General features: G+C 41.2%; 1 protein-coding gene and 1 pseudogene across 1 annotated transcript in view; one reads left to right on the top strand and one right to left on the bottom strand.

The window, feature by feature from the left end:
• The window catches only part of LOC138039155 (uncharacterized), a 109610-nt gene that overhangs the window by 36710 nt on the left and 65400 nt on the right, over positions 1-7500 (bottom strand).
• The window catches only part of LOC138038502 (uncharacterized), an 880-nt pseudogene continuing 623 nt past the window's right edge, over positions 7244-7500 (top strand).

The following is a 7500-nucleotide window of genomic DNA, read 5'->3' as shown; positions in this document are numbered from 1 at the left end:
TCATTTCAGATCTTTCCCGATGTCAATGCTCCTGCGCACGCTTTGTATGAACAAAATATTGAAATCTTGGCACTTAAAGGACTACAGGTCTGAGGTTCAAAGTCAGGTCTACTTCTGAGATAAGCACAAAAAGACCATAAAAAATTTTGGGAAAGAGTGTGAAAACAACGGGAATCAAATTTAGGAATAAGCGCAAGAAGAAAATTTTTTTTTCCTGGAGCTGCTCTTATCTCACGCATGTGGGGAACGGGTGTAAAGTTTGCAAAAGCACAAGGAAGGTTATTACTGGTTGCCATATATGGCAATCCAGTCGGAAAATGGAAGCCTGCCACTCCCCTGCTAAGTATTGTCTTTGCCCTAGAGTCTTCTGTGCGTGTATCTTTGGTAGGTATCAGGGGGTAGTAGAAATGAGTAGATTTTATACGGTGGACACAGTAGAATATTTAATTAACCTGTAATGGCGTCGAAGTCGATTGTAACGCGAATAGGATTTTAGCGGATCTTTAAACAAAATATACCCCTGGAGCTCAAGAAGGGAACGTAAATTCGATAAAACAAGACAGGCGGTTGAAATATAAACATCTGGATTCTTCAAAGCGACGAATAATGGACTTCGACAACAATTGCATCTTTCGATCGACCGTCGAGAAGTGATCTGTATTTCTAAATATTTTACTAACTTTGGTGTTATTATTGGAATTTTTAGTCACGTTCTTTCTGGCAAATGGTAATAGGTAGCCATAGTTTTTAACGTCAGAAAAATATCTCTTTTGTCATTCTAGTGTAAAAGATAGTTCTTTGGGAAGCCAACAATATTTCTTTAACTGGTACCTGGTAAAACCAATTTATTGCTACGACTTACTAGTGCGAAGATTGTTTACATTACTCATTAACACCAAGAACTTTCAACAACATATCGCCTTAATCTAACCCAAAAATCATTCAGATAGTAAAAAAACTTCATAGTTATTAACCATCTCCTTCGCTTTTGTGTTTGTCAGCATTATGATTTGCGACAATTCAGGTTCACGTGTTCGTAAGTTTGTTTTTGCATCTCATAGATGTTCAGATTTTCACTTACAAACTGTTTTGATTGGCCACTCAAACTCAATGTGTAAATAGTTCACCCCTAAACTCAAAATAGACTCGTTTCGTTTTAACGAAACAAAAAAATTAGGGTTAGGTTTCCGGACTGCACCGCTCTGGGGATGATGAGAAATATTTTGCATTCGAGCTTGATTCCCTAGCCTGCTTCATCCATTGTAGGAGTTACCAGAAGTACCTATTGCATTCCCAAGCTTTTTTTTTCTTTCTGTTCGATTGTATATTTCCGGTGTTACTCCTGGGAGAATCCAGTTTCAGCGCCTTCAATACCAACCAACTCAGTGCCCTGTAACCTGTACCACAGGCAGCCCAGTTTACGCTCACGGAGCGTTTAGTACTATATCCTCACTGCATACTCATTACCTCATCGCATAAGATTACGTTATGGGAAGAATCCGCGACTGACGAGGCAGTAGGCATGCAACGAGGATATGAGCAGATAGGAGCTTGGTCAACCGCCACCAGGGGAGGTGGGCGGGTCGCAAAAGACGACTGTCTTTGTGGAGTACAGGATGAAAAGACCACGCTCCAAAATGGCGCGAAGCATTACTGGTGCTATAGCACGGGCGAAAACGGGGGAATGCGATGGAATAAACAGCGTGTTTTGCAATGAGCTAATTAATTATGCAGTGAGAATAGTTAATATTAATGGCTATCATGAGTAGTTTTACTCTGTCCGCCATCTTGAAGCAGTCATTTCAGATCTTTTCCGACGTCATTGAGCTTGCGCATGACTTGTTTAGTGTATGGGAAGCGTCGCAGGCTAGCGTTTTTGTCAATGGTTGTTCTTAAATACCATCTTTAAAAAGTAGACAACTGATATCTGCAATGTACCATCTGCGTTTATTGAAAACTGAGCAAAACAACATGATCGTTTAAAATATTTACAATACGTAAACAAGTATTAAATAAGTGAAATATGTTAAGATATTGGCACTTAAAATTGTTTTTAATCACCACGGTTACGACCTTCCGCAAAATAAAATAAAACCACTTTATAAACTTGTTGGTGAAAGAAAGTAATTAAGCACTCAAGGTTTAAAAATTCAACCGCAAATGCTACTTAAGCTATGAACTCATTTGAAAATTATGCGTTTGTCAGCTTTTGCCATGAAATGCATAAAGATTTTGAATTCGCGGCTGAAACTAGACAGAAACAATCTATAAACGAAAGCGGTTTGCTCTTCGATGGTTTCTGTAGTAAAGGAAGAGAATCCAGGGCGCTTACTTCACGCTAGCGCTGTAAGCTTTTACCCAGCGCAAGGTTAGTGCCAGTAGTATGTCGGGATAACTTTTTTTGTCGAAATCGAAGAGGGGGGGGACAGAGGAGAAACCGGCGTACCCGGACGAGAATCTCTCGGAGGGTAGTAGCGTAGTAACTTCATATGGAGTCGAATCGGGGGTCGGAATCCATCCCAGGCCACATTAATGGACCAATACTTTCCTCTATTGTCTGTAGGTATGACGTCAATTCTACATATATAAAATCTATTGTCTGTAGGTATGACGTAAGAGAAAAACAGAGCAAGCAAGAATTAGCTGCGTGCTTATAGCCAATCAAAAATTCGAGCTTGGTGACACCAATGTATAATAATGTCGGTTATCCGCAGTAAAACGTGGCTTCTACCTTCGATCTTTTAGAACTTGAAGATCTCTTCGGGTGCTACGCGGAACTCGCAATCATTTTCGCAGTGTCAAGGACAGCGCTAGAAAAGTGAAATGTGGTGAACAAATCATGGAGATTAGTGGGGATTTGAAGATAACTTATACTAGATAGATATCTATGTATTCGAATTTACATAAGTTAAGCAAGAATTGCAACTTGGTCTTCTAATTTTAGATGTGATGTTGTTTTGCTTGGCCTTACTCGATGTAAATGAATTCTGAAAAGCCTCTTGGGGAGAATTAATAAACTGTATTGTAAGGTATTGCCATTGAATGATGTAGGCTTTTTGCGCAGGGGGAAGAACATACCACTGTCACTGACATCGAACGGTGTTAGGGTCTGCTGTTTGTACAGCCGGAAAAGCGTGGGGTAGCCGGAAGAGTGGGTAGTATCCCGGTTCAACTTCTCGGCTACGATATGTGGAACTAGCCAACTGGTCTCCCTCCCGACAAGTGAGACTCTTATGAAAAGTGTTGTGTTATAATTTCATCATTTGTTTCATTGGCCCTCTGGAAAACCCCTGAGGGGAAAAAGCGGTTTTATAGAGTGTCTCCCATGACAAAGGTCTACGTATTTTGTCTTTTGAACGGCAACTGCTCTCTCTTTTTTTAAATTCCGCCAAATTTGAATTCATTCACCCTTACCCAAGCCCCCACCCCTCATCCCTGGGGAGATTTATAAAGATAATGAAGCGCGCAGGGTTACAATGGAAAACTCTAGATATAAACCAAGGAAATCAAAGGTTAGAAGAAGGTGGTTGCAACGTAACACCTTTTGACCGCCAATTCCACTGGGCTGTTAGTCTCCTTAGAGAGAACCAATTGAGAAGTCTTCCGAGAAGAAAAGAGGAAACGATACTTAGCTCCGCTTTGACACAGCGCATAAAGGACAGCTTAAATCCATCTGGTACAAATTTCTCATCTGGAAGACGAAGTCCAACAAAAGTTCATCTTCATCTGAAAAATCACTTTGGAGAGATAACTCAGCAAAGCGTTTCTTGTGTCTTCTTTGGGGCACCCAAAAGTTCCCCATATCACGAGCGGCATTGTTTCTAAAATAAAGGGAGAGAGAATCAACTGTTGTAACCCAGGGTTTGAAAAACCTAATCAGCACTGAAACAGAAAAATTGGAAAGATAGTCTGCTTTCCCTATCGATAACAGAGGACGAGGCATTTGCTCAGCCTCCAACAATTTCACTCGACTTTCTTGCCAAAATCTGTCTCTGGTTTCTCTAATCTTCGAGTATCGCTTGGAAAACGCCGCCTTTTTCACCTCCCAGAAAGGTATCAATCTGACACTTCTTGTCATTTGGTGCAGGGATCGATAATGCCGAAGGCTTTAAAAACAACGCTTTTATTGATGTCCACACTAAGTTTTTTGCATTCCTATACTGCCGACGCTTGACAGTAATGTACGCGCATTAGAAAGATTCATGATTATAGTTAACATACCTGCCAGCACACGAATATTGAGTCTGCAATCAAATTTGCAGCCGGGAAATAAGATGTTTGCCCGCAGATATTGTTGAGGTCGTAAAACTAACCATCCACGGCATCGAGAACTCGTAAATGAGTCACGAAAGTCCACCTCATCCAAAATGTTTTTTACCTCAGTGTAAGGGCTTGGTATACTCTCCAACTTTTCTCCTACATTCTTTTTTGTGACCCATGCCTGAAAGACAAGAGACCAGACTGAGTCCAATCTACAGCGTTCGTTTTCAATACAACTGGCTTCAACGTAACAATAGACCAGAGAAAGCTCCCTTCAAGCTACGAGGCCGCGTAAACAGGGCTTGCTTTGCGATGTACTTTCTTGTAGTTATGTTGCCATTATTCACAAAGCAAAAGTTGGAGCACTTCGTTTAAGGAATTCATAAAGGGAAATACTGTTATTCTCTTAACTGAATGGTTCTCATCTCTGATGGTATTCCAATAATACGACAAGAGATACAACTCAGTTACAAACTGAACACATATAAGGAAAACCCTACCGCCACTGCATTTTCTAGTAAACAAGACAAGACAAGACAAGATTTTCAGTCAAATGGCAAAAGCCGTTATCCTTAAGGTGACTGAACACAGTTTCAAGTTAATCACTTATACTTCCAGTTCTGTGATATTTAAGCAGTTTTTTTTCTGTTAGCTCAAACTCGGTCACTGATAAGTGCAACCATGAAGGTTTCTTTTTTGACAGTTAATGTGCTCTGAAGGCTGTTACCATGGTAACGCATCTAAATTGAAACAAGGCCCAAGGAATGCTTATTCCTCATTTATGCAAAATTCACTCATTAGTTTGTTTAGAGCATTTGCTTACTTAAATAATAGAAATAAAGTGCTTTTAACAGCCGTTATCATATCATTACAACAGACAGATTTTCATAATTCGCTCATAGACCTGACTTACCTAGCTTTCCCGAATTTGAGTGGTAAATCTCGCTCATATCTGCATATCATTTGCATATAATTTTTGGCCGCCAAAACAAAATGGCGGTTCCAGGCCAGGCTCATTTGCATCAAATCCGCTATTTTTGATGAGGTCACCGCCTTCACCACCTGTCACGCCCGGCTCTGCCCCTACCAGACCTTAATAATCTCGACGAATGTGATTTTGACTCGCACTCGGTCGTCTACGTCCATTGACCCAACGATCCACCCTTGCAACCACCACGAGGCGCCTCTTTTGGCGATTTCAAAGACGACCTCAACGCCAGGGATTAAATCTCTGAATACTGCTCAGGTGGCCCCAAGAATTATGGGTACAAAACGCACCGAGGCAAAGTCATTTCCAAAGTCCGAGGATGCGCCATTGAACTACGACGTCTTCCGTCAAAACACCCTCAACGAATTCCATCATCCCTTGGCTTGACCACCCAGCACACGCGTCACGCAGGCCCACAGCATTCATCGGGACGTCAAGGCCTACGTGCTCGCCAAACTCACAAGGATAACTATCCGACCACCGGACAGACGTATCCTTAAGGGTACGAACAGCTCTCCTACGATGATCAGGCCATTCTCCCGATATCTCATGGAACGGTAAATAGTTTTTTTTTTTTTTTCAAAAAACGAGTTAAGAGTGGTCGCCCTCGCCACCACCATATCCATATGGTCAAGGACTTTTTACTTAGGGATACCTCAACAAGTACACATTCGTCCACTCTCATTAATTATTTATTAGTAACCCACTCACTCTCTCCACTGCTAGCAGTAAGTCACTTCCAATTTGTTTAATTTTCAGATAATTTGGTGTGTAACAAGCTAGTATGATTCCGAGTAATCTATATTTGACACAGAGTTATTTCCCAAGAGTTCAAGTGCCACTACGACGAAAATGTTTGGTTTTCTTCTCGAATTTTTTCAACGTCAATTAAGTCAATATGTTCAAAATAATACAATGCATTTAAATTTGGAACGATAGAAGCGAGATAAGTCGGGAAATAGCCAGCCAAAAACCGCTAAAAATCTGTCCGCCATTACTCGGACGGCATTGGAGAAGCCTGCGATTATTTTGTAAGCGGTCTTCACGCAAGACTTGGCTCGTGACGTCATACGCACATCGCTTCGTGGGCGTTTGACAAAGCGAACAAGTCGATCAACGAGTAATGTATATGATATCAGCAAAAAGCAACTCAGCGATCTCTCACATCTCATAGACGGCATGGGAAATTAGCCGCCTTTATTTTAGCGTTGCGCATATGACGTCAGCCCAGCTAGACCCACCCTTTTCCTCGCTCACGGTCATTTGTCGTTCGAGTAATGGCGGACAGCGAAAAAACCGAAAAAACTACGTTACAATAATCATACTTTCCGTGGGAATTTTGAGATAAAAATTGGCTTGATACCTATTTAGTACGTCTACTTTCAAAATCTAAAGCAAAAAGGACATGCAAAATTTTCATCGTAGTGGCACTTTCAGTAAATTGAAAGATCTGCCTAACAGGCAGCACGCACAAATGATAGCTCCGCAATGTTGAAGTATTCTGTACTTAAACATTTTGTACAGTCCAAAACCAAAACTCCAAAACTCAGACTAGAATTTATTAGAATCATCGTTTCAAGCTTTAATGGCGTTATATTACACAAGGGCTGTGCTCAATGCAATTTCAAGTTTCAATTGCCAAGAAGCCGCTTCGCCTTGAGTTATGGCGCAAACTGACCGAGTTGCGAATTTCGCAACGGAAACCAACACGCCGGGTCATCGAGGAGGACAACGCAAACAGAAGCCAATTGAGGTCTGTATGGGTAGAAGAGTTCAAAAGAGTAAGCATCTTTCGCAGTTAAATGGCTTCAAGAACTCAGAACTTCAGGAAGAAGTTGATTTGCATAATACACCTTGCTGTCATTAAATATTCATGATGACACCTCTTTCAGGAGTAGAACAAACAATCGCATAGTGATCGATAGTACCAATACTACTCGAATCACTAATTCTGCATGGGCGCCAAAAGTACCCAAAATTATGTTGGCAAATGTCATGTCTCTGGCTCCTAAAATGGACGAAGTCAGCGAGTTTATTCTTGGCCATAACACCAACCTGGCGTTTATTACAGAAACATGGCTGAAAGACTCTGTGTCAGACGGCGTCGTAGAAATTCCCGGGTTCGCTGTGGTGCGAAAGGCCAGAAAGCTAATTGATCATGGGGGTATGTGTGCTTATATCCAGGAAGAAAATTGCAAATACAAGCAGTTAAAAGATCTAAATTGCTGTGAAGATCATGAATCTCTGTGGCT

This window comes from Montipora capricornis, chromosome 2 (assembly GCF_036669925.1).
Source record: "Montipora capricornis isolate CH-2021 chromosome 2, ASM3666992v2, whole genome shotgun sequence".
NCBI lineage: Eukaryota > Metazoa > Cnidaria > Anthozoa > Scleractinia > Acroporidae > Montipora > Montipora capricornis.
This window is presented reverse-complemented; position numbering and strand designations above follow the sequence as displayed.